Source organism: Stegodyphus dumicola, chromosome 9 (genome assembly GCF_044657685.1).
Source record: "Stegodyphus dumicola isolate Sdum_Otavi_A_Nest chromosome 9, ASM4465768v1".
NCBI lineage: Eukaryota > Metazoa > Arthropoda > Arachnida > Araneae > Eresidae > Stegodyphus > Stegodyphus dumicola.
The window spans coordinates 97,920,183-97,946,605 of NC_140776.1; the positions used below are offsets into that span (position 1 = coordinate 97,920,183).

The following is a 26,423-nucleotide window of genomic DNA, read 5'->3' on the forward strand; positions in this document are numbered from 1 at the left end:
AACTGTAGAGTCATTCGGTTATTTTAAAGCAGCAGATGAGAAAAACGTGCACTGCTCCAGCCGGGGTTCGAACCCTGGACCTCTGGAATACGCCGGGTTTGCTACCGTTATACCACGAAGCCATGCGGGAAGGAGAGAGGAGATACCTTATTTACTTTTAAAGGGCCACTAAGGATTAGAGAAACAATCACCAAATCCTGGCGGTGAAGAATCATCATCCACCACATTTTTAGTTCTGGCGCCATTTGAAAGAATTCTAGTTCCTAATTTCTAAATAATAATTCTTTTGTACACATCTCCCGAGAATGGCATATAAAACCAAATCTGCAGAATAATTCTTTTAGAGAAAAATGCCTTTGTTTTTGAAAACTAGAATTTTTAAAAAAAGTATTAAATCCAGCTCGGATTTCTACACAATAATTCTTTTGTAAACATCTCAAAGAACAATGTCTAAAAATATGAATCACTAGAGCCTTTTCTAAACACGTCTGATTTTGGAAAATATTTGAGTCTGAATTACAGTATGACAGTTCTTTTGTTTACATACTCAGAGGAGCGCATCACAAATAAAAAAAAATCTTCAGAACCGTTTGTTGGTTTTGGATCAGAATCGAGTCATAATTTCGATATGAAAATTCTTTTGCATAATCTCAGAGAACAACATTTAAAAATGTAAAATTGTAGATATTTTTTTAGCCTCAGAAACTCGAATTTGGTTTGGAAAATATAGAATATAGAAATATAATTTCTGTATGGCAATTCTTTTCTATACATCTGAAAGAAAAAGTATCTGGTTAAAAAAAAAAAAAAAAAAAAAAAAAAAGAAGCTGCAGATGTACTTTTCGAGGAATACGCGTTCGGATTTTGAAAGAAATAATCAATTTATAACTTCATTTTTGTATGAAAATTCTTATGTATGCAACAGAACAAATATGCAAAATAAAATACTAATTTTAATTTGCAGTGGTCTCTTAACTCTTTAAATTGTAAAATAAAGCACAATATTTTTTAAATTAAACCTCCATACTGGAATATGACGCACTAGCTTTCTCCTTCTGTTGATAACTAAACCTGTTCATACTCCTTCTCTTTGAAAATGTAAAACGTTCTAGAACAGACCCACTTATTGCAACCAATTTATTTTGTGTTGGCTATAAATATATGCATCAAACATAAATAAAAAGGAAATGCAGACGCTCACATTTGTTTTTGGATGCTTATATTTTGAAATTTATCTGCATAGATCATGCAGTAAATATTAAAATAAAGACTTCAGGTTTTTTCCTAATGTATTTTTTTTCCTCTATTTTAAGAATTCCTTACGTATTACAAAATAAATATCATAAAAATATTTTTGGAAATAAAATAATTTATTCTAAAATTAATCACTAGATCACATAATAATTCGGATACTCGTAAATTTTGTTCAGCTATTTTAAAAAGATTTTTTGTTATTTATTTTTGTTGTTGTTTTAAATAAAAATACATCAGAATAATTATTGTCTGACTTTGGAAATTATTAACTTTTAAGCAAAATATACTAAGAGTACCGCCATATCTGAAGTGAGCATAGCAAGAAGCTGCAAATTAATGATAAATTTTGTCCAAATGTAACTATTCACGATTTTGAAGATGATAAAAGTATTCAAAATGTTCAAAAAAACCTTGGTACAAAGTTTTCAATTATTTTTAATGCATTAAAAACGATGGAAATTGCGTGGAAAATTTTCTTTAATTATCTTAAACGTCATTTAATTTTCTTAATATTGATGAAAATTAGGTTAAATATTGGAATATATTACATTTTTTATGCTTTCCTGTTAGTAAGTTAAGAAAGATTAGAACAGAAAAAAAGGAAGGTATAAGATGTATGTAATATACGTAAATATTAATTCTATCTATATTATATATGTAAGATAAAAATGTATGAATCAGAATTATAATATAACTATAAACATTAATTCTTCCTCTCTATTCTAAAATCGTAATAACTTATCTGCATTGCATCATTCAAATTAATCATGCGATCTTACGTAACCGTTAATACCAGATGCCTCTTGACGACCAATCACCGAATTGTACACCAAAACTTTTCTCTTCGCGTGCTTTCATCTTTCATAACGACGCACTTCAGCTTTTGCTCTCTACCGTGCTAAAATGTAATTTCGCTGGCTTGCTTTCTATCCCAACAATATCAAAAAATGTAAATCTTCTGTGGAAAGGCACGACTAGAGTGCCAAGTGATTGTGGCCACAAATATCAATTGGAAATAAAAATGGAATTAAAACTGCTTCGACTGCCAAGTTCTTTAGATATTACCAAGTTAGCATTACTAGCATACTACGCAATCAAATTCTTCTTCAATATGGATCTAAGCAAGCATCGACACTGCTCCGGCTTTTCATTTCCTTGTGCTTTTAATATTACAATTAAGCCGGTAAGGATAGTTTCCTGCAGCCTGAAACCTCAATGTAAAATTTAATTCAACTCTTCAAATCATCGTTTTGTGATAAATCCAAGATAATGTGAAAGAAGTAAATCATCAAATTTGTTTTTTCAGTGTTTAAAAAATAACAGATCATTCTTCTGCCGTGGTGTTTTGAGAGTGCTTCAAAAAATAATCACGCGTAGTGTTTACAGATTGAAAGTAATCTCTCGTAAATTGAGAAGTTCGAATGCCTAGTGAAAGGAAATCATCAGTGAATTACCGTTTAGGAATTCAGCATTACAGCGGGTTCAAGGTCGATCTGAGTTAGTGTTTGCAAGTATGTGCGACAGAAAATTATTTGCACTTCCGGTTTTTCAACAGCTCAAAAATTATTCCATTCGTGTGAATCTAGCTCAGGAACTAAATTATTTAATGTGCTGCGGATTCTATAGTTTTCATTTCAACTTTGGTTAAAATTTCTGCTATTTGTTTTGAGAAAATCTGAAATTCTTGTTCATTAATGTTTCTAATTTTTCATAATTATGTGTGAGCAAATTAAGTAACGAATTTTAAGCTATTTAAATTACTCATAGGAAAGGATATTAAGATAAGTTTTTATGTTTTTGAAATTTTGTTGAGAATTTTGAATACGAATTTTATAATTATTCTAAAAATAAAGATTTTAAAAATAAGTGAAATTAGTACAGATAAGTAATATGAAATTATGGTAAATGCATGTTAAAATTTGTGGGTTATTGTGTGTTAAGTATAGTATGATGAGGGTGTACTGGTTCCTTCAACAGAGGCCTGTAATTACCTCTGTACAGATGTTCCTTTTACTCTCTTCATGCAAGATAATGTTGGAGGCTCTCATTTTATGAATGCATGTAAATTTTTTATATTATTATTATTATATTTTTTATTATGGAATGTATTAGTGCAGTTCTCAAAGGCCAGTTATCTTAATGCGAGGAACGGAGGCCTTTTCAAGTAACTGCCTAGGCACCCTGGGCCACTAGTGCAGAGAACACACTGGTTAGCTCAAGAGGACAGCCCTATTGATGGATATGTTTGTTTAGCAGTATTGCAAGGCTTCCAGTATGGAAAAATAAAGGAATTGTAAATGAAAGATGATAACGGTGAAACCATAAATTCTGAAAATCTGATGTTAAATTATAATTTATCAGTATAGAAATAAGTATCATAAATATTTTTGTGAATTACATTTAATTATAAGTAATGATTATGTAAAAGTTTATTTTGTGATATTCTGTAATAACAAGAACCTTCCCTGAAGAACTATGATTATGTGAACTCTCAAACAAAAAGACTTTTGGACTGAAATGCTGAAAAATTCAATAGGACTCTAAAAATGAAACATTTATTTAAAAAATTTGATATTTATAAATTACAAATTATACTTTACAGAACAAAAGTTTTATGATTTTTTTTTTTTTTACATTTGTAAGTGCTTTAACTCTTTCTCTTTAAAAAGGCTTCTCTGTCGCTACGTCTTTTTCTTTTTAAAGGGGGGAAAATGTAAGATAAAAATGTATGAATCAGAATTATAATATAACTATAAACATTAATTCTTCCTCTCTATTCTAAAATCGTAATAACTTATCTGCATTGCATCATTCAAATTAATCATGCGATCTTACGTAACCGTTAATACCAGATGCCTCTTGACGCCCAATCACCGAATTGTAAACCAAAACTTTTCTCTTCGCGTGCTTTCATTTTTCATAACGACGCACTTCAGCTTTTGCTCTCTACCGTGCTAAAATGTAATTACGCTGGCTTGCTTTCTATACCAACAATATCAAAAATGTAAATCTTCTGTGGAAAGGCACGACTAGAGTGCCAAGTGATTGTGGCCACAAATATCAACTGGAAATAAAAATGGAATTAAAACTGCTTCGACTGCCAAGTTCTTTAGATATTACCAAGTTAGCATTACTAGCATACTACGCAATCAAATTCTTCTTCAGTATGGGTCTAATCACGCATCTACAATGTTCCGTCTTTTCCTTGTGCTTTTATTATGACATATATATCTATTAATTATAGAAAGATATTAAATTCTATATAATTTATCTTTTTTTTTTTATTTTTCAATTAACTTCGCAGCATTTCGCCCGATATTAAAAATAATTACTTAATTGATTTTTTCAAACTTCTGATGTGTAATTATAAAAGTGTCCTTCAGATTTATCTTTAATAAAAAATGTTTTAGAGTTTTAACAAAAGATATTTTAGAGTTTTAAAAATTTTCCTAATGAGATCTCGATAACTAACTAACCAAGAAATTTCTGTAGAAAGTAAAATTACGCAAAATCACAAGACATTTCCTAGATTTGATTTCACATCCAAAACTGATAGACCATCTTGAACTAAGCCATTTGTGCTCTCAATCGAGAAAAAGCAGGCAGAATCAAGAAAACAAAATAGCAGCTGAGACATACACATGGCGAGAAAGAAGTCTTCCTATTTTTAAAATCTTCCCAATGTCATTATCGACGTCACAGCTCGGAAGAGTTATGTAGGCCAGGAATTCGTGGCCCGCATCTCGTTGAAATCATCCGGGCGAACAACGGATGAGAAAGGAAAAGATTTCGATCTTCAGCACGCTGGATCCAAATCCCTTCCTTGCCAAGAACTCAGCAGTGATTACAATAGACGACGGTACACGTGGCTCTGGAAGAAAAGTGCGATCATTCTTTCTCCATTACTGCGCAGACACACGAGTTCTCCCGCGTCGTAAAAATAACCTTGAACTCCTACTTAACGTGCGTATACGCGTTGATTGGATTCCACGCATTTTCTGAGGTGAAATCAAATCCACTGAAAATTAAAGACACATGTGCATTTTTTATATAATTGGAAAAAATTTGGAATTAAGGATTGGATCGACTAGTTAACTTCGAAACAAATAACCAGTACCTATCTACCTTACGAGCGATGATTTTGTGGAGACATTATTGAGGAAAACTGACTTTAGAAAACTACTTAATGTGCACGTACCTACTTGACTTATCTTCTAATTAATGTAGCCCTACGCACACAGTTTTCTACATCGGCGGGAAAATTAAATGAACAATTACAAAAATCCACATGACTAGAACGATTTTGCAGGTAAGAAAACGGAACCTGCACAAGATCTTGATCTTGTCATACCTGACATATCTTCAAAATACAGAACTACCTATTTTTGCCAAAAGTAAATTTAAATAAGAACATAGAAAATAGGATATAAAGTAGGGTAGTTAGTCGAATTTAGATACGTGTTTCACCGACTACTTTCGGTACTACACTGTCTGACCCCTAGCCTCCGTATTAGGCGGGAGATGGGTATACCACTCAAAAACCCTCCCCCCCAAGGGAGAAATAATAGCTGCTCTAGAAGGCATCCTAATCGCATGCCAATGGAAGCCCTCTCTATAGAAGGCGGAATTTTAAAATGCACTCTTTTTTCCTTCCTCGCTGAACCCAGCATCACCAATCCCAGGGCACGGAGACCACGACGAGTGTGATGACATATTGATGAACTCTGGACTGGCCATCGCGCTGCCCATTCGGATGACTTAAGTTACTACGCTTCGGGACAGCACAGGCTGCCCTTTTGAGTAGAAGTAACCGGGTCCGTATATTTTATACTTCCACAACCCAAACTGTTACAGTATAATACTAAGCTAGTGTATACGACTTCAGAGGGTTAAAGTAGGGTAGTAAAAAGTTGGTGCTCTTCTTAAAACTTCTTAACAAATTCCTAGAAAACAAAACAAAACAAAACAAATTAACAAGGTGTGTGCGGTTACATCCGACTGAAAGGTATTTGCAGCGATTTTCCATGTTGTTTCTTGAAGTTGCTCCAGTAGCAGAGCTAACATTTGGAATTCATGGCGTTTGCGCAAAAAAATTTCCAATTAGGTAGCAGAATTTTGTAGTACTTCAACATTATGTATATATTAACCAAGGTTTTACGAAAGAAAATATAACTGCAGCTTTTACTAATCATTGCTGTACTCGCCAGATCTGACACTTCATGAACTGCTTTCTTTTTATAAAATGAACCGTATGCTAAGAAAATTATTTTGAAAACATTTCTGAAAAATTTAACAAATGAATAAAACAATATTCTAATAGGTGTCTCTTTAGAAGTAAATTTGTAACAAAATATCCAAAAATACACAACGTTTACAGGAATGCACACAGAAGGAAGTTCCCTGTATCAAATGCCACTTTATTATGACTTCAGTCCTAAAAATTCAACCTTTATAGATCATAATACATAAATATATAGACAAATTACGCAAAATGTAAAAAAAAAAAAAAAAAAAAAAAAAAACAGGTAAGAAAACTTGCGAAAAAAATAGAGTAAGCAGAATTGGGCTTACATAGGATTTAACAAATGATAATTAAAAGATTTTGAATTTTAGGGAAGCGAAAACCTTAAACAGAAAGATATCACGAGAGAGGATATCGGAAGATTTCCGCTTTACTCACGAAATTATATATACATAGTAAAGAAAAGTCTTAGTATAAGTCCTTCCTTTAGGAATGCACAATAAAAGAAAAATCAACAAATTATCTGGTTTTTTTTTTTTTTTTTTTTTTTTTTCCAATTTAGATCTTTGCAATTTAGAAGCTGCGAAAACGAAAACTATGGAATTTAAAACATATAAAAAATGCCCATTAACACAGCCAAAAGAGATCCCTGATGACTAAAAACGGGCGAAAAAAAGAGTAAACTTTCCTTTTCTACTTCACGAAATAAAGAGGATGAAAAAAAAAAAAAAAAAAAAGAGGAGAGTCATCGTGAAAGACAAGAACACTTTTTTAACGTTATTACCTTCATTACCACCTTAAGCTAACAAAATAAACCACTAAATGTAATCTGCCCAAAGAAAACTCGACGTGTGTGGACTGCACGGAAGAAAAAAAAAAGGGACTAACGCTGGTTAAAACATTTCCACCCCCTTCGCACAGACAAATGCAGGTGTATTCTAATGATGCCAAAAATAAATAGCTACTTTCTTCTCAATTACGAAAATTAAAATAGAGCATGTAACTTAAAAAAGGGAGGCGACTATGTGTTTAAAAGAAAAAAAAAGAAAAAGGAAACGACTAACTGTGTTCATTTTCCATAAAGATCAGACATATTCTTATCATTTTGACAAAGTGAGTTTTAGTAATAATAGCAACTCGTTGTAATGTTTTACGAAACAAATAACAATAATAATTCATTTTTACTCTTCACCTTTTAGACCAAAGAAAAAAATTGGATATCTTCTCCTATGCGAACATCGTTCCACCAGTGGCCAGCTGGTTAAGTCCACTGAATATTGGTAGTTCAACTCGCTTTCGAACTGAAGCGAACGGGCTGGCTGCATCGTTGGTTTCCCTGTACGTAAAGACTACGAATCAGATCCCCTTCGAAAGTCTTCTACAAAGCACTCCTCCCCTTAGGCAAATATATCTTCCGTGCTTTACCATATTCAAATAACCTAACCTAACTTAACCTGGCTTTGTAAGGTTTATGTTAATTAAGACATTATCTCAATATTTATTCTGTACTATCTATCGCTTCTTCCGTCAGCTACCATAAAGATACAAATTCGTTATTTGCATATAAGATCAGATTTCTTGAAAGTTTAGGGATAGAGCTCTGGCTGCAACGCTGACCTTCGAAATATTTCCTTGCACAGCTCTGAGACAGACCGCCGTTAGGCTTTCATTAGTCGAGTCACACTTGTAAAATCCTGAATCAAACCTTACAAGGAATCTCACTAATGAATTTTCAAGAGACAATTACTTAACATTTTACTTAATCTTTAATGTCAGTCGAAATCTTGCAGATAGCACAGATTGATATGATAAGTACGAGCAGTACACTATTATGTTTAAAGATTTAATGTAAAGGTTGTTCAAACGTGCATAAATAATAAATAGTACATATGCCTCATAGCAATGTTCTTATTCCCAAAGTAAAGCCTTTCAATAAAAAAAGGTTTCATATAATTCTATTTCGCCATTTTTCTGCTGGTTTACTGAATTTACTAACCTTAGTAGATTATAGATAGATATGTAGAAGTATACAGAACACCACCTAGAATGGATAAATACTAAACAGGTATTGTTCCCACATACTATTTCTCTAGGGCAAAACACTAATTGATGAACTGCATTCCTGTTATGGTTGTTATATTCGTATTTATATACTTTTCCATTTTACATCTGGAAAGAGGTTACTGATTTTTGGAAACGGAATTTTGAACGTGAGTGTCACACGCTGTTATGTTCATTTTGCGATTCACACCAAGCTGTTGCTGTTAACGAACCCTCTTTCACTTTACTTACGAAGTTATTACTATGACACTTTATACGTAATTTCATAATGTCATAGTTTGTAGTTTCAAAGATTGTCTTCAAGGTATCATGAGCACTACTTTGTTGTTTCGTTGTTGCTCTTGGTTAATGGCTGTAGTTGACCTCAGTACAAAAGAACTGAACAACAGCCATTATTTAATTACATTGCACTTCAACTGCTTGAGTTTTTCTAATCGCTTGAAAGCTTATTAAGTTGTTTGCTCTGATGTGCATTCATCGCAAGACATTTGAAGATACACTGATCCAGATCGCCTTTCTTCTCCGCATACGCAGTAGGCAGTCCGTAACAGAGAGATTTCTTTTGTGAAAGTATATCGGGAGGGGACCGCATCAAATCAAGTAGTGATTAAGATAGAAATTAGTATCCCCGCTTCCTTTTCGACAGAGTTCGCGCAGCCTTCTACCTCGAGGCACATTATTCGATTCAGTTTGCCATTGTTTGTTTCGCTCTATTCTCTAATTCGTTCATCTAGTTGGCACGATAGAACCTTGGTCATTTCATGTTTAAAGACGTGGCACTGATATTCTGGGCTGCTTCTTTTGCGACTTAGTCTACATATGCGTTATATGTAAATTTTACTCTATCGTGCCTTTTGTTATCAATGAGTGCTCACCTGATCGGCTGGACCGACCATTCGCTGTGTGTCCCGTATGGGGTAGATTTTTCTGCCAACAGCTCATCAATAGTTGAAAAGCCTAGCGGCACGATAGGGTATTTTATATTAACTAATTACTGTTTATGATTTAAACTTTATTGTAATTTCTTCTTTCCGTAGTCCACACCAGGATGCAAATTAAACAGCACAGTATTTAGTCGAGGGTTTTGGATGTTTTAAATATAAAGCTCTTGGCAATGACGCCTGCAGTTTACGCTCTATCAAACAGCTCTGGCAGTGATTATTAGGGCTTTCGCCATTCTGTTAACCAACGTTAAAATGCAGCATTAAAATACTGGGCCACCTTAAGTAGTCCAATTTGAGTAGCCTCCGACTACGATAATTTAATTTGAAATTTCAACAATGTTACTTTACTAACCGCAAGGGGGAATTTTGCTTGTAAGCATAAGTGGTATCTCCTGTTTATAGAGTTAATAAAAAAGTTATTCGAACCTGCGTCCGACTGTGTCATATTATTTCAGACGCAACAATAATTCGTTCTGTCTTCTGAAATTCAGTCTAAATAGAGCCTGAAGTACTTTGAGATAATTCTACGCAGTTAGGACCCTATAAGCTGGCAATGTAATTTAATATTTACGAAAAATTAAAATAAAGAAAGGGGGAACGAAAAAAAGGAGAAATTAGTGGGATGTTGACCGAATTGTAGAAACATCAGTTAGAGCCCTCCCCCCCCATAAGACAAAACATAAGTACCTCCACCTGAACATGTGCACCTCGAAAGCCGAATTTTGAATTTCGGGTTTGTTTTTATGACAAAAACAAATTTCGATTAACAAACTCAGCGATTTAAAAGCAATGTTCTGCCACTCGGTATAGTGTCAGATATTCATATTTCAAATTTAATCAGAATGTGCCTTAATTTAAGTGAAAAAGATAGCACTCAGCAAGGTGTTAAGATACTTGTGATTCAAATTTAATCAACAAACTCAGTTACTTAAAAGAAATAAATGGCCACCAGCCGAAATAAAATATTGTCTTCTTCCACGCGCCACTGTGCTGTCACTCGACAAAGCATAAGAAATTGAATTTCGCTTTCAAATTTTCTCTACCTGTTAGCGATCAACGAATTAAACCATTTAAAGTCAATAAAAGCAGCATTTCTCTTATTACTAATTACTAGCTGGACTTGTGAAATTAACTAGCTGGATTTATTAAAACCATTTTATAATTTTTCTTTTCTATTACTTTAGGAGCCCTTGTATGCTTTGCGTATTCAAGCAACCTAATCTAATCTCGAAGTTCGCCCGTCTTGTTTTGATAGCTGATTTAGTTTTCATAATCCTCATATTCAAGTGCTTAAAGTTAGAGATAAATGACATTTTAATATCAGCTAAATCATACATTAAGACTATTTTTCTGTTATTATAATACGGGTTACATTTTTCTTTCTTGTGTTTTTTAACTATCCTGGGATTAACCATAATTTTAGCTTAACTATAGACGTCGTTCTTGGTTAATCAGGTATTGATTGTATTATTATGCTTTGTTAATCAGGTACTGATTGTATTATTAAGCTTAGTTAATCAGGTACTGATTGTATTAATAACCTTAGTTAATCAGATAGTGATTTATCCTTACTTAACTGTCCTTGGTTAATCAAATATTGATTGTATTATTATCCTCAGTTAATCAGGTATTGACAGTATTATTATCCTTGGTTAATCATGCATTGATTGCATTATTATCTTACGTTAATCAGGTATTGATTGTATTATTATCCTTGGTTAATAAAGTATTGACCTGTGCTACCCAGTTTTTCTTCTAATCTTCCGCAGCATTCCATAACAGAAGAACGAATACATATTTCGGTGGAAATTGCTAGGAAAATCGAGCATAAATTGCCTCAAACCTAAAACGAAAATAAAGAAAATTCTCGAGGTGATAGCAACGAACACCACAGTCACAAACAACGAAACACCACAAAACACACAGACAACAATGCCTGCAAATCGGGAAAGGAGGGGAGGGGGAGAAAAGCAAGAATCTGTTGCCAGGACAACTAAACAAAAATAATAACAATACGAAAAAACAGCTCCAAGAGTCCTTCGCGTCTAACGGCTGTCGTTACGCTCAACTCGGCTTTTCCACATTTGCTACACCAGAGACAGTTCGATGCCAGGCGGTAAGAGGTTTGTGCTATTCCAAATCTAAACTCGAGGCAATAATGGAATGATTACATACACACACACACACACACAAAAAAAAAAAAAAAAAAAAAAAAAAAAAGAGCAAAAAGGAAAGAACAAAACTGACAGCGGCTAAGGTAGACTCGGTTTTTCCAACGAATTTGATTACGTACCAGCCAAATGCAAGAAGCAGCCAATTTTATTTAAAAGCAGGAAGGGACTTAGTATTCCTTTTTATTTCCCGTCTTTCTCCATTGACTGCATTTAGAAACCACACACACAGGGAGTCAAGAAATCAAAGTGCAGGCATCCCCCTCTTTTTAAATTCGCTGCCACTAGGACTTGGAAATGAATTTAAGATAGATGCCAAAGAAAATACGAACACAATGGCTTCTCTAAAAGCCATTAAAAGCATATATTTTCTCAGACTTTTATAAGGCTTTTTAGATTTTAAATCCAAACCTTCCGAAATTGAGTGTAAACCTTAGAACAGAACGATCTTATGAAAAATCCATTCATTTATACAACAATTCCAAGCAGCACCGACACGTACATATAAACAGCATGCCATTCGTTCGCTAACGGTGTTATATGCATTTAGAAAGTTCAGCACAACATGCTAAATTGGCGCATGTTACTACTGCATTCTCAGGATGTGTATTTCAGCATACAACACTGGCACTTTTCGCAACGATCCCAGCATGTGCCACGAAGTATGCTTTATATGATAGGCTTAAGAGGTGCAGGTTACGACTGCTTTCTAATATGTTAAAAAAAAATCTGCATCTATATTAAAAGCGTTTCTCGGAGAAATTCATATATATTCTAGAGACATTAGGTTATTTTGAAGCAGGAGACATGAAAAATGAGCCATGCCCTCGCCGGGACTCGAACCACGGACCTCTCGAATACGCGCCGAGCGTGCTGAACACTACACCATGAAGGCATGCTAAGAAGGCGCCAGAAATTCATTATATGCCCTCTTTTAAAGGGCAACTGGGGATTAGGGGGATCCAATCGCCAAATCCTGGTGGTGAAGAATCATCATAAACCAAATTTTTCAGTTCGGGCGCCACTGTAGAGACATTAGGTTATTTCGAAGCAGGAGACGTGAAAAATAAGCAATGTCCTCGCCGAGACTTGAACCACGGACCTTTCGAATATGCGCCGATCATGCTGACCATTACACCACAAACACATGCTAAGAAGGCGAAAAAATACCTTATAATATAAATACTAAAACAAAATATGTTGTGGATGTCAAATAACTTCCATATACGGCCTATTAAATTATACACACTTATTCCTGAACTTCATTTCAATGCACTTCCTCCATTTATTTTAACTTAATAAACTGATCCTTCAAGGTAAGCTGAAAATGGCTTAAAAAAAAGCAGTTTCGAAATTAAATTTCCCGGTGATTTTTTGTCGTATAGGAGTCAAACTTCTTAAAATTTTATTTTTTCATAACGATAATAACACTTTCCCAAATATAAATAAAGGAACCGGGAGATCGCATTTTAAGTGTAATTTCCCTTTATGTGGAAAATTCTTTCAAAATTTGACATTGTGAAAACATGAATACTTTCGTCGTATAAAATTCTTCTGAATCTGGAAGCATATGACTACGACCAACGATTGCGAAAATAAAGGCCGGGTTAGGACTTTTATGGCGGGTGGTAAGTCTTACAATATATTCATATATAGGTCCTATATATATATATATATATATATATATATATATAATTTTCTTGTGATTTTATATTTCAATTCTGTTTAGATTAAGCCTTTTCACTAAAGTATTTGAAAAGTTTACTGATGTTTTCAATTTTTCAGAAAAAGTTCTCATCGTTTAAAGGTAAAATTTGATTTGAATTTTTCACTAAAGTATTTATTATTTCACTTACGTTTTCAATTCTTTTGATAGAGTTAGTTCTCTTTGTTTAAAGGTAAAATTTTGATTGAATTTACTTTGTTTTTTCTTTGCTTTGGGGAGGGGCAGAATTCTCGGGTAAATTATTATAATTAAAAATACATTGGAATGGTTCATCTGCTAATTCTGGATACATAAAAGCAAGGATTTTTTATGGAAGAGATATTTCAATTGATTTCGATGTTCCTCCTCCTGACGAAGCGGCATTGAAGTTGACTGAATTCCTTTTTCTTATATATTCTTTAAATTTCACTTTTTTTTTTTTTTTTTTTTTTAAGTTAGGGTATAACTTTTTTGAAGTATTTTAGTTTTAACATTTATTAAATTCTTTTTTACATTTATCAGATTTTATAAAATTTATTATTTATGAATTTCAATTTTTGGTCTTTGTGAAAAATTGGTTCTAAATTTCTTATTTAATGTCTTTACCCTCTTTCTATACATATATTCACTTCACCCTTGTAATAAAGAACAGAGTTGCATAACTAGACGTTACAGCATTCCCATATACAAAATTTCAACGTTCTACGGCTAATTGTTTTTGTGTTATGCGAGATACATAAGTACGTACGTACGGTCTTACAGACCTATCTTTTGAATCCATTTTACAATCTATTTTGGTCTAAAGAATCCTTTATTCTTTCTATATGTATAGATGTAATGAAAAAAAAAAAAAAAAAAAGTCAAATAGTATTCGAGAAATGCCAAACTGGATATTTTTGTTAAAATCTGAAAACTTAAATTTTTCGAGATTTCAATACGCCCTTTACTTTCTACAAGGAAAAAAATGTGTTTTTCTATATTATTTAAACTGGCATAATCTGCTAGAAAATTCACTTAAAAGCCAAATTTTCTCACATTTATTCGTAATCCTCTATGTTCTTTTATCGAAAATTACCATTTCTAAGCTTTTATTACTTTCACGGATGCTATCAAATAAATAATTAAAACAAAAAAAAAGGCATCAAGGAAAAGAAAAATATTTATAAAAGGATACGATGAGAGAAGGAGAAAAGGGAAAAAAACTCTCTCTTACTTTTGATCCGATGAGTTCGCACTGCATCTTACAATTAATTTACTTCAAAAATAAGACTTTTCATTTAAATTCTCCGGAGGTAAAAAGTTTCCTTTCCTGCCTTTCCGTATTATTCCCGTGAACCTGTCTGTTGTTAACAGATGTATTTGATTAAAAGCCATTCCCTTAATAGGAAACATTCTTTTCAGCTACCATCAAACATTAACGTTATTTATAGCTACGGAATTCCAAATATCGTTAATTTAAATTAAAACGAGAAAAAATCGCTCTTCTTCCTTCTTTTATTATTTACAACTTTAAAGAAATGGAAATAAAGAGTAGTGGTTTTGCGTACAAGAGAAAGTGAAGTTGTTACTTTCATCACATGTTATTCTTCAGTATTTAAAAAAAAATCCGATGTGGACACCACATGACTTCCTTGTACGGCCTATTAAGTTATGCACATTTTTTGCTGCATTTCATTTAAACTTATTTCCTCGAATTATTTCATTATGGATATATTTCTCATTCAATTAATTCAGTTCTCACTTCGCGGCAAGGACAAAATCATAAAAATTCAAAACACCTTCATTAAAAATTGTAAAATACCGAAAAACCTAAAACGTTAAAAACCAAAATTGTAAAATACCGAAAAACCTAAAACGTTAAAAACCGTACAAAAACAATTTTTACGATTAAAATTAGAGTTTAAATAAATTAAAATTAGGCACAAACTTTTTCGGTGTTTAGAACTTTTGGCCCCACTTGACAAAAAGACACTGAAGTTGGTGCAGAAACTGGCTTAATTCACTATGCTATTAAATTTCAAATGTAAACAAATAGTAGCGCCGTTAGGCTTTGTGGAATTTAAACAACTTTTAAATTGTTGGTAATTCTACAACTGTTGCATGCAGATTAGCTAAAGGGATAAAAACCTTAACCGGAACATAAATACAATTCAATCATTTTTAATGCAAAAACTGCATAATTTACCAACATATAAGAATAAAAAACTTGTTTTTGATCTCAAATGGACCAGGAGAATGAAACAAATTTTCGAAATATTTAATCGACTTTAATTCATTTCCCCCTGATGAGTTCTGAATTGGAGTTTCAATAAAAGAAGATTAATTTTTCATTTGTGTAATTTTCTAGAGTTTTAATAAAAGGAGATTAATTTTTCATTTGTATAATTTTGTATCTTTTCCTTTCGCATTTTTATTTTTCGAGATTATTCTATATTTGAAATCCCTCCTTAATTCTATTAGTTCTGATAGTATGTTATAATTCTTATACATGGTTGCAATTACTATAATATAGAGGAATTGCCTTGCTTTTATTCCAATTTACTAATTAATTTAGATGCTTTAAGTTTATTCTACTTCAATCCTGCAGCTATAGCGCAGGACGTGTTTTAAAAAAAATTTTGTTCTAATTTTTAATTCGAATTTTTAGCCCATTTATATATATAACTTATTTACTAAAGAAATATTGATTATATTATTTCCTAATATAAATTTAGTAGAATGTATCAAAATGAAGTTACCAGAAGTAAACTTAAAAAATAAGAAGCGGAGATAATATATTGGTGGAAGACATCAAAAAAGATAAATAGCGCTTATAGCTGCTTTTTAGTAAATATCAAGTATTGAATGAACTAAATTTCATTGGAATAGAAAGAAAAAATTCTAATACTTGCGCAATAGCTGCAAAATAAGATAATAATTTATTTACTAAAGAAATATTGATTATATTATCTTCTAATATAAATATAGTAGAATGTATCAAAATGAAGTAACCCAAAAGTAAACTTAAAAATAAGAAGCGGAGATAATATATTCGAGGAAGGCATCAAAAAAGATAAATAGTGCTAATTGCTGCTTTTTAGTGAATATCAAGTATTGAATCAACTGAAATTCATTGAAATCGAAAAAAAAAAAATAATAATTATTATAATAATAATTCTAATACTTGCGCAATAGCTGCATACTTCTGGGTTACTTCATTTTGATACATTCTACTAAATTTATATTAGGAGATAATATAATCAATATTTCTTTAGTAAATAAATTATTATTATCTTATTTAGCAGCTATTGCGCAAGTATTAGAAAATGTTTTTCAATTTCAATGAATTTCCTTTCATTCAATACTTGATATATATAGATATATACATATACGTATATACTTATATTTAGATACTTTTGATGCGGCCTATTTCAACCAAAACGGGAAAACGGGAAGTGCATATATACATATTACAGAAGTCCCATATACAAAATTGCAGCGTTCTGAGACTACACACTTTTGAGTTATGCGAGATACGTACGTACATACGTACGCGCGCATGTACTTACAATCACGACAAAATTCTCTTCTGAATCCATTTTAAATCTTTTTCACAATTCGTTTTGGGAAAAAACGTCCTCTATTCTGCTCGCACGTGTACACAAGTAACGCAAAAACATCGCTAAAATGGAATCGAGAGCGGTCAAAAATGTATATTTTCGTTGAAATAATATAAGGTATTTCTCCCGATTTCCTAGCGTCCTTCGTGGTGTAGTGGTTCAGCACGCTGGGCCGGTATTCCAGAGGTCCGTGGTTCGATTCCCGGCGAAGGCGGTTGCTTATTTTTCATCTTTCCTGCATCCAAAAATATATCTAATGTCTCTACAATAAGATAACCAAAATTTTTCGCGATTACACTACTTACTTTACTTCGTATAAGGAAGTAAAGATTCTAATACGTCTACCGAATTTCATTTGAAGGTATACGTACAATACGCAATTATAGCTACGTAGCTACGCAATAATCTTCGTGAAATTGTCGATTATGAATCAGTTAGTAAGATAAATAAATACGTTTTAATATCCTGTAACTCATCATTTATTGACTGGCTGTGAATTAATTAAGACAAATAAATACGTTTTCAATATCCTGCTACCATCGATTACTGACCGATTATGAATCGGCAAATAAAAAAATACGTTTTTAGTATCTTGTAACACATCGATTAATAACCGATAATGAATCAGTAATTGAGATAAATACATTTAATATCCTCTATCCTTTAATTATTGATTATGCATGAGTTAGCAAGATAAATAAATACGTTTCAATACCCTGTAACGCATCGATTAACGATCGATTATGAATTAGATGTATAAGATAAATAAATACATATCCTGTAAAACATCAATTAATGGCCGATTATGAGTCAGAAAGTTAAATAAATAAATTTAATTTAAATTCCTGTAATTCATTGATTATGAATCAATGAGATAAAAAATAAGATTTTAAAATCCTGTAAAACATTGATTAATGATCTATAATGAATCAAATAAAGAATATAAATGCGCTTTTAAAACCGTGTAACGAATCGATTAATGATCGATTATGAGTCAGAAAGTTAGACAAATAAATACAATTTTAATATCCTGTATCTCCTCGATTAATGATCGATGATGAATCAGTGATATAGTATATAAATACGTATTTAATATCATGTAACTGATCGACTAAGAATCAGTGAAACTCAGAAATACGTTTTTAATATCTAATAGCACATTATTAAATCAAATTACCGTGATTTTGGAGTTAACCGTGGACCTGGTATTTTCCCAATAATAAATCGAAAGTTAACTGCAGTTTTTCTCTTCACAGACAGCACACTATTTTTAAGTTTCCAGCGAATCCCTTATAAAATTTCTAACAGTAAACATGCTAGTGGCGTTAAATTTCACGACCTATCACTTTGTTTTTGCTTCAGAATAGGAAAAAATTTACAACCACTGTCCACTTTCGGATAATACTAGTAAACAATGCTCGAGAAGTAAACAAAACAAAGAGGATTTCAGGACGTGACACGCAGCAGACTAATTCTAACGGATGTGCTTTCTTTCTTCGCAAAATTTAATCCTTCTCCGATCCGACGGTCAGCTCCAGTCAGAAGAAGAGTCTGATGTAATATTCATGGACTCCTCACACAAGCATTACAAAATAAAAACATGATGCTTGCATTCGGTGTGGAAGAAAGAGCGCAATAAAAAATAGCAGGGCAGACTTTTTTCCCTCAAATTCAATTCACTTCTGGCCAAGAACTTAATGATTCATGACACCTTGGAGAAAAAGGAGAGGACAATAAAGGCGGAATACTCTGGAAAAATCGGAAATTATCTAAAGACGGACAACGTATTCAATTTCTGATGCTACAATAATTATAAGATAGTGAAAATGTAAAAAAACTCCTTATTAAATATCGCACAAACGATTATCTCGTACCGAAGTAAATAATACAGAAGACTAAAGATGTTTTCTATTACGCTCATATTACGGAACATCTTCAGGATTTCCTACGTAAGTCCCAAAGCTCCGGAACAAACTTGAGGACATCCTGCGAATCTGAATTCTCAGATGTCTCGAGAACTTTGTAACTTAAACACTCAGCATGTCTCAGTCGCTAATATGAAAGATGTCTTGAAGATGTTGATTTTCACAATATCTTGAAGACTTCGTTTTTAACATCCTGAGGATATTTATACTGCATTTTCCAGATGATTACCATCATTAAGCATTTCGAGGACCTTAATTAACAATTGGTAACAATTTAGATCTTTTGCACTTTCTCAAGGATGTTCTGGTGGATGTGACGTTAAGCAATTTGCAGGATGTGTTAAACGTATATACTGCGATGTCCAGCGGATGTACAGTACATTAAATCCTCACAACAACTAGATCACTATGGTAGGAACTTTGCGAGGATGTCCTGGAATGTGACATTAAATAATCAGGAGGAATATTTTAGAGGGAGATTCTGGGATATCCTGAGTGAGAACTTTAAATCCTCACAATAAACAGTACACTGGGGACTTTTTGAGGATGTCCTGAGGATATACCCAAAATATGAAATTAAGTACTCGGGAGGATATGACAGATGGATACTTTCATGATGTCCTGAGGATGTGATAAACAAGAGTTTAATTCGCCACAAAAACCAGTATATTGCAGCGGGACTTAGCGAGGGTATACAAAGGATATACTGGGATGAGATAGTAAGCATTTGCGAAGATATTTTTGGGAAGTTGTGGGGTGTTCTCAGAATTCACACCCATTCCGTGAGCAACAATTTAATGATAGCGAGTGGAGGTTTTGCACTTAGTTGAGTAATTACCTTGAAGATGCCAAAACATGGTTGGACTTACAAACTGAAGGCCTCAAAGCAAAATCTCTTCAAAAGACCTCTTTTCTTCCTATTTCTTTTTATGTATTAGATAACAACACTTCGGAGAATTTTATGAAGTTTTTCAGGAAAAAAAAATCTAATTGTTTTTTAACTTTCATTTAAAATTATTCAAATAAAAATATACATTTTACTTTTGTTATTTTTAATTTTCATGGTTACACTTTATTAGGTGTTGCGCGAAATAACAACATAGTCATAAAAAACTTCTCAGATATATTTGAACCCCTACCGGCCGTTCCGCTCAACCAACCGAAATGAGAAGGCATGCACTCGAGACTGCGATGATTTAAACCAATAGAGTTCTCGCGATTACGGTTACAGTGAAATCATTTCGAAATTTTCGAACATATTACCCACTTTTTCCTACGCTAACTAATCAGCGCATTGGAAAACCATAAATGGTGTTAGAAGGATGCACGAAAGACGAAAATTGGCGGCGTAAAACGTTTCAAATAACAGCATTATAAAGCAGCAATAACAACACAAGAGAGGAAAGGGAAAAAAAACTTTTATGCGATTTACAAATTTTCAACTTGACTACCTTCTCAGATGATAAACGCACTATGCGGGAGATTGCTGACAACTATGACGAATGTAACATCGCAGGAAAAATATATATAACTTCATATTTTCGGTGTCCTTCAGGTTCCGACAAATCTCGTGGATTTGATGTGTACATTTGATGTGTGATTTCGAACTTCCGTCGCCACCTCGATCCACCGACCTCAGTTAGATGGATTTCGGATTCCGGGTTATCTAAAATCTAAGTTCCATACATGAAATTCATGAGATTTGCCAAAATTGATAGAATAATACAATTTACGTCACCGTCTCCCCCCCTCACACACACTCGATAACATTGGGATAAAAGTGAAAGAATTCTTGCTCATATTTTTAATTACATTTTAAATGAATTCACTTTAATTAATTAAATTACAGAAACAAGACAAAAATGACGCAGTCACATTGTTTATCAGTTTAATAAACAAGTATACAGCAACGCTTAAAACAACATCATGTGACATCATAAGCTTCAAACGTGGTGGTTACACTATAGCATAGTTTCGATAAGCAAGTTAACATTAGCTTACACATCTAAACCAGATTTGTCATCAATGAGAATACAAGACAACAACAGTCCATGTTTGATTTATAGGCAAAAAGCATAAAAGAATACGAAATTTAAAAATGTGTTCCTGCCTCTGATTTTATATTTTTAGAAACTAGACAATAAAAAATTGTTCAAAATTTAATATATTATATATAACAGAGGTATTTGAAGGAACCCCTGAAAATGGAGTCCCAGAACACACCAACATTAGCCAGATGGTTCGATGAAAAATTTTTTAAAATCTTCTGCGATTTGGACCTGTTTACAATCTTGTTTTATATCTCGAATAGCAAATAAAAAAAACTTATTTCTTTATCACAATCACTCTCTAAATTTTTATTTCCAAAATCCTTTTTATAATTCATTTAGTTGCTTAAGAGTTTGCAGCATAGATGCTCACAATATGAAGCCATTACTCATCCACATTATCTGCACTTTTTCACTTCAGTTCCTTTATACCCTCAAATGGACAGGCGGGGAATAATTCAATCACGACTCCTTTGTTGATGTATTACCCTCATACCTAATTTTGTACCTCTCTCCCAACGTTTTTCATATTTTGGGGAGAAATTTTTCACCCTACTCCTAGATGCTTCAATCAATTAAAATATGATACATAACAGGATACATGAATTTGGCCTGTAATTAACATTTTTGTCTAGAAATGTACATGGTAATAAATCTCATGTGGACCCACATGACTTCCTTGTATGGTTTAATTAAATTACACACATTTATAGCTGCGCTTTATTTAAAATTATTTCCTCGAATTATTTTATTAATTAGAATCCACATATAAATTTATTAGCATTAACTGTAATTCGAGGCTTCGCAATTACAGTTAGATTTTATTATTTCCACAAAATTAATTTTTTTAAACGTCTAATAGTCTCGGAAAGGGATTTGGTGGCGTATCAATTTAAAACTCGGAATTCAGTTTTCAAGTTGTTTCCACGACATATTATTGCCCTGTATTACTTTTAAAGCAATTAAATAATGAAGAATCTGCTTGAATGTATGTATGTTTCTCGAACTGTGAAAAAACGACGGTACCTAAGGGCTTCAAATTTTGAATAACGTAGTCTCCACTCGAACATGTGCACAGGGAAGACCGAATTTAGAATTTAGAATTTTGTATTTCATATTTTGTAAAACTTAATGAATTTTTAAAACACTCAGCGATCTCAGAGGGAGAACTGGCAACACCGTTAAGTATTAGAACACTGTTATCTCAAACCCACAAGACTGTACATCAGAAATTCTAAAGATATGCTTCCAACATAGTCCAACAAACTTAACTTTTTCTTTCAGACAAGGCTCGGTTAAATGGCTCCTTTAATTCGCCCCCTAATAATCGAGAGCTGGCCACTGAAGGAGCATTAAAATTCTATAACTAAAATCTATGTGTTCCATTTTATAAAACTAGTACTGTAGGCGTTTAACTTCTATACGTCTTTTTAAGTGTTCCCTTGAAAAGATGTGTAAACATTTAATATACCATTGACGACTTCGATCTTCCATTTAGGAAACATTCTGTGGAATGATACCACCTAAATTTGCACTTTCTGGTACTTCTTCTCCATAAATCAAAGTACTCACACTATTCACACTTCTGATGAATACGGCATTCATCCATTCGCCTACAGGGGCTGTTTAAACCCCTCTCTCGTACCAACTGATCAAGTACTACCCTCTCCAAAGGCCTCCTATGCTGACCTGACCATTAACCACTGAGTACACTCACACAGAGAGAGAGAGAATCGTTCGATATAATTTAACGTCTAATGGCGACACAAAGGGCCATTCCGCTGCATTATGCGCAGTCTGTCCATCAGGCTTGTACTCCTGCAACTGACAAGTGTTTGGAACCGGTGGCAATCGGGGAGGGGGAGAAAACATTTGGGGGGGTCGGTCGTTAATGATCCCCGACTAATTGCGAGCGATGCTGCAAATCCGGAGATAACTGGAGGGGCGTCGATATATATATTGGCTTTCGAGATTTTCCGGATGAGTATGCGGATTTATCCAATGCCTAGCATCGGCAAACGTGGGGAATAGTCGACACTTCTGATTTTCTGCAAGAGATTCAAGCTGAATGGATAGACCATTTTCACCTTCTGGCAATCATAACGTTAGATGCAATAACAGTTTGGAAAAATACACGCTGATAAGTCTCGCTTATTTTTAGCTAATATGTAAAGGTTTAAATTAAGTGAACATACCAGGATCTTTTTTGTTGAATATGAGGTAAATGGGATAGCACATTTGCAGTGAGAACTCTTTGTTGAAAATAGAGTGAGGATAATGCAGAGTGAATGATACAAAAAGAAAACATGCCTGCATTGTTGTAATATTTCATAAATGTAAATACAGCATGGATGTGTAACTTTAAAATATGTGTTTTAATAACAGGCATTGTCGCGTTTGTTTACTAGAACTTTACTTCCACGGACGCCCTCTGGCGAAAGAGACTAAAAGTAGTCAGTTGAACGGCTGACGCGTCTAACAGATGTATAACGATAGACCGTCTCCGTATAAATTATGCTTGTAATCATTATAACTTGTAAATATTTTGTAGATATCTTTCATACGAATTAAAATTTCTTAAAAAGTTTATAGCTGTGTTTCGAAGTGAATCGAAGTTCATCATAGAGACGGATACCTACAAGAAGGAAAAGCAGGCAGTTCAGGCCAGCCCTATTTAGAAGGTAAGTGAACTTTCACTTATCTATTTAATGATCAAAAAATTTTAATAGTACAAAGTTGATAAAATTTTTTAACAGGCATCATTCACCCGAAAGAGTTCAGCATTTCCGAAACAAACACCAGTTACAAAATAACGAGCTTCAAGCATTATCGAAAGAGAAAAGCTTCCAGTCTGCTAGAGTATGTAAACACTTCGTCGATAATCGTTGTTTGCAGGCAAGATATACTGAATTGATGAGACTTTGTAGGGATATCCTACAAATGTTCGCCACCAATCTGCAAAAGGTACCACCTGCTCTACATTTATGTACGTGTGTAAGGCACCAACTATTTCTAAATCCTTGTAAATGCGAAACACATAAACTATTCTAAATCTTTGTAAGCACCAAGTGCAAAGCACCAACTGCAAAACATTTTTGAAGGTACTCGGTAGATACCTTATGGAGCCCTGCTATGTGTTAATAGTTAGTGCAGTGGAATTATATCCACATCCGCTATGGTTAAACATTGGGTGATCACTGTACTTAACTAGACTTGATCTATTGATAAATGATCTTCTTTTTGCTCATAATTAGACCGTTTTCTCAAGCTGTTTCACCAATGCCGGTAGTGTTTGCGTTGAGGCGATTCTTCTGCGAAGTTGGTGCAGAAATATTTGAATAAAGGCCGTCGACGACATTTTTGCATTTCTGGCTCACAATAAGCATTTTCTTTTGCTAACGTTGCCTTTTTCAATAAAATGCTACTAGTTAATTTTTTGGAAATGTGTTCAGATGGGAATTTCCACTGTTACCAAATGAGAATTAGGAGGTCACACATTCATGTTATAACAGCATTTGTAAATAAATTAATTAGAGCACTCATAGGTATGTTTAACTTTTAAACCATTATTTAAGATTTAAACTACAGCTTCAAGAATGATCTGAAATCTTTCAAACGATCGCCTTGCACTTATATGGATAATTTAATTTTAAGGCAAACCATAGAAGAGTTATAGGCTTAAGAATCGCCACAATTTTTATGGAATGCATCAGAGGTACAACGCAAGAGTACCGTACATTTCTGCAACTATCATCGGCCAATGAAAGGGAATTTCGATCTGACCAATTTTAAGTCCCCCATGCTCGAACAAAGCATTTTACATAGCATTACATTCAACAGTAAACCAGTTCATTATACGAAAGTTTCAGTTTTCTTAACAAGGCAACCAACAGAGCTATTTTTTATCTTTTTAACTTTATTATTAAACTTCACTTCCTTTGTAAATAACAAAATATTTAAAAACAATATATGTTTAGAATTTCCATAGAACTCTAAGTGTTACCATACATTTCTTTTATATTTGCTATATTATTTCTTTAATAATGATACATGCGCATAGCATTTGGTGGCAACACCACTTTAATTTGAGAAGTGAAGATCGAGGCTAATCAGCACCTCTAATGATATTTAAAAAAAAAAAAAAATCTGAAATGTTTCAGATTTTAAATTACGTCCAAAGGGGCGTTTTTTAACATTTTGTGTGTTACCTTTCTTTATTAAATATCATGTTCCTCGCATTTAAACCATAAGATCCAGTGCAACAGCAATATCGCAAAATAGTTTTAAAACGAGCATATCTTTAGAATTTCCGATACAGAGACTCACGCGCTGGAGATAAAAATGTTTTTTCTGCACAACGTTGCCATTGCTCGCTTTGAAATCCTTGAGTTTGTTAATCAAAAATTCGTCAAAGTTTTAAAAAATAGGAAATCGATCATAAAACAAATTTCAAATTTGGTCTTCCACATGCTCATATTCGTTGGAGGATTACGTTATTCAAAATTCGATGACTCTATGTACCGTTATTTTATGACAATGTGAGAAATATACATACATTTACGCAGATTTTCATATTTAATTTCTTCAAATATAATGCAGGACTCTAACATTTTATGGCAACAGTTTGAAAAGTGAACCGACATTTATCCGTCCGACGCAAAATGCCAAAACGAAACTAATAGTCCTTCGGGACTCAAGTCCCTTTGGACTAAAAAAAAAAAAAAAAAAAACATAAGCATTTGAGCTATTTTTATCCATACAAGAGCGCAATTTAGTTACAATGAATGTGGACTCACTACCAAAATTGTTAAAAAAATCACCATCAATAATACAATTAAAACATGCGTCAAAATTAAATAAATTAAATCGCTCAATCTTAAATAATAAATCAAATGTACAGCTACTATTCTATTGTTTCACACTGACCCTATCAAAAAAGTCTCCACTAGAGGCCCGAGCGGTTAAGAGCGCTGAATACTAGAAATTTGACCTTAGGCGAATGGACCGACTGCACGGTTGGTTTCCCCATGTGCTACGTGAATACGAGCCAGTTTCCTCTGAATGGTCCTTCGCAAAAACATCTCTTCTTTGAGGCAGATAGTCCTCGTGTGCTTTGCCATATCCATAACAACCTAACTTGGCGAAAGAGAAGAAGAATACAGACAAAAATCCGAGAAGGGAAGAACTCATATAGACAGAGATTGGGAGAAAGAACAGAAGGATGTTCCCACTCGCGCTCAAGAGAAATACACAGATAGAAAAAGGAACTTATTTACGCTACCAAATACACGTATTCCCCAGATTAAATATGCAGGTAAATATTAATAGTACTTTTTGCTAATCATAATATACTGTTACTTCTTTTTCCTGTGTCTGTTTAACTGCTCTCGAATTAATCGTGATTTTGAATTTAACATGGATGTCATTGTCTGCACTAATTACTTCAGTTAACCGGGAATTTGCATATCACTCAA

General features: G+C 33.3%; 1 protein-coding gene across 1 annotated transcript in view; it reads right to left on the reverse strand.

Annotated features, from left to right (window-relative positions):
• Positions 1-26,423, reverse strand: part of LOC118184581 (uncharacterized) — a 566,531-nt gene that overhangs the window by 49,923 nt on the left and 490,185 nt on the right. The gene's annotated exons all lie outside the window — the stretch shown is intronic.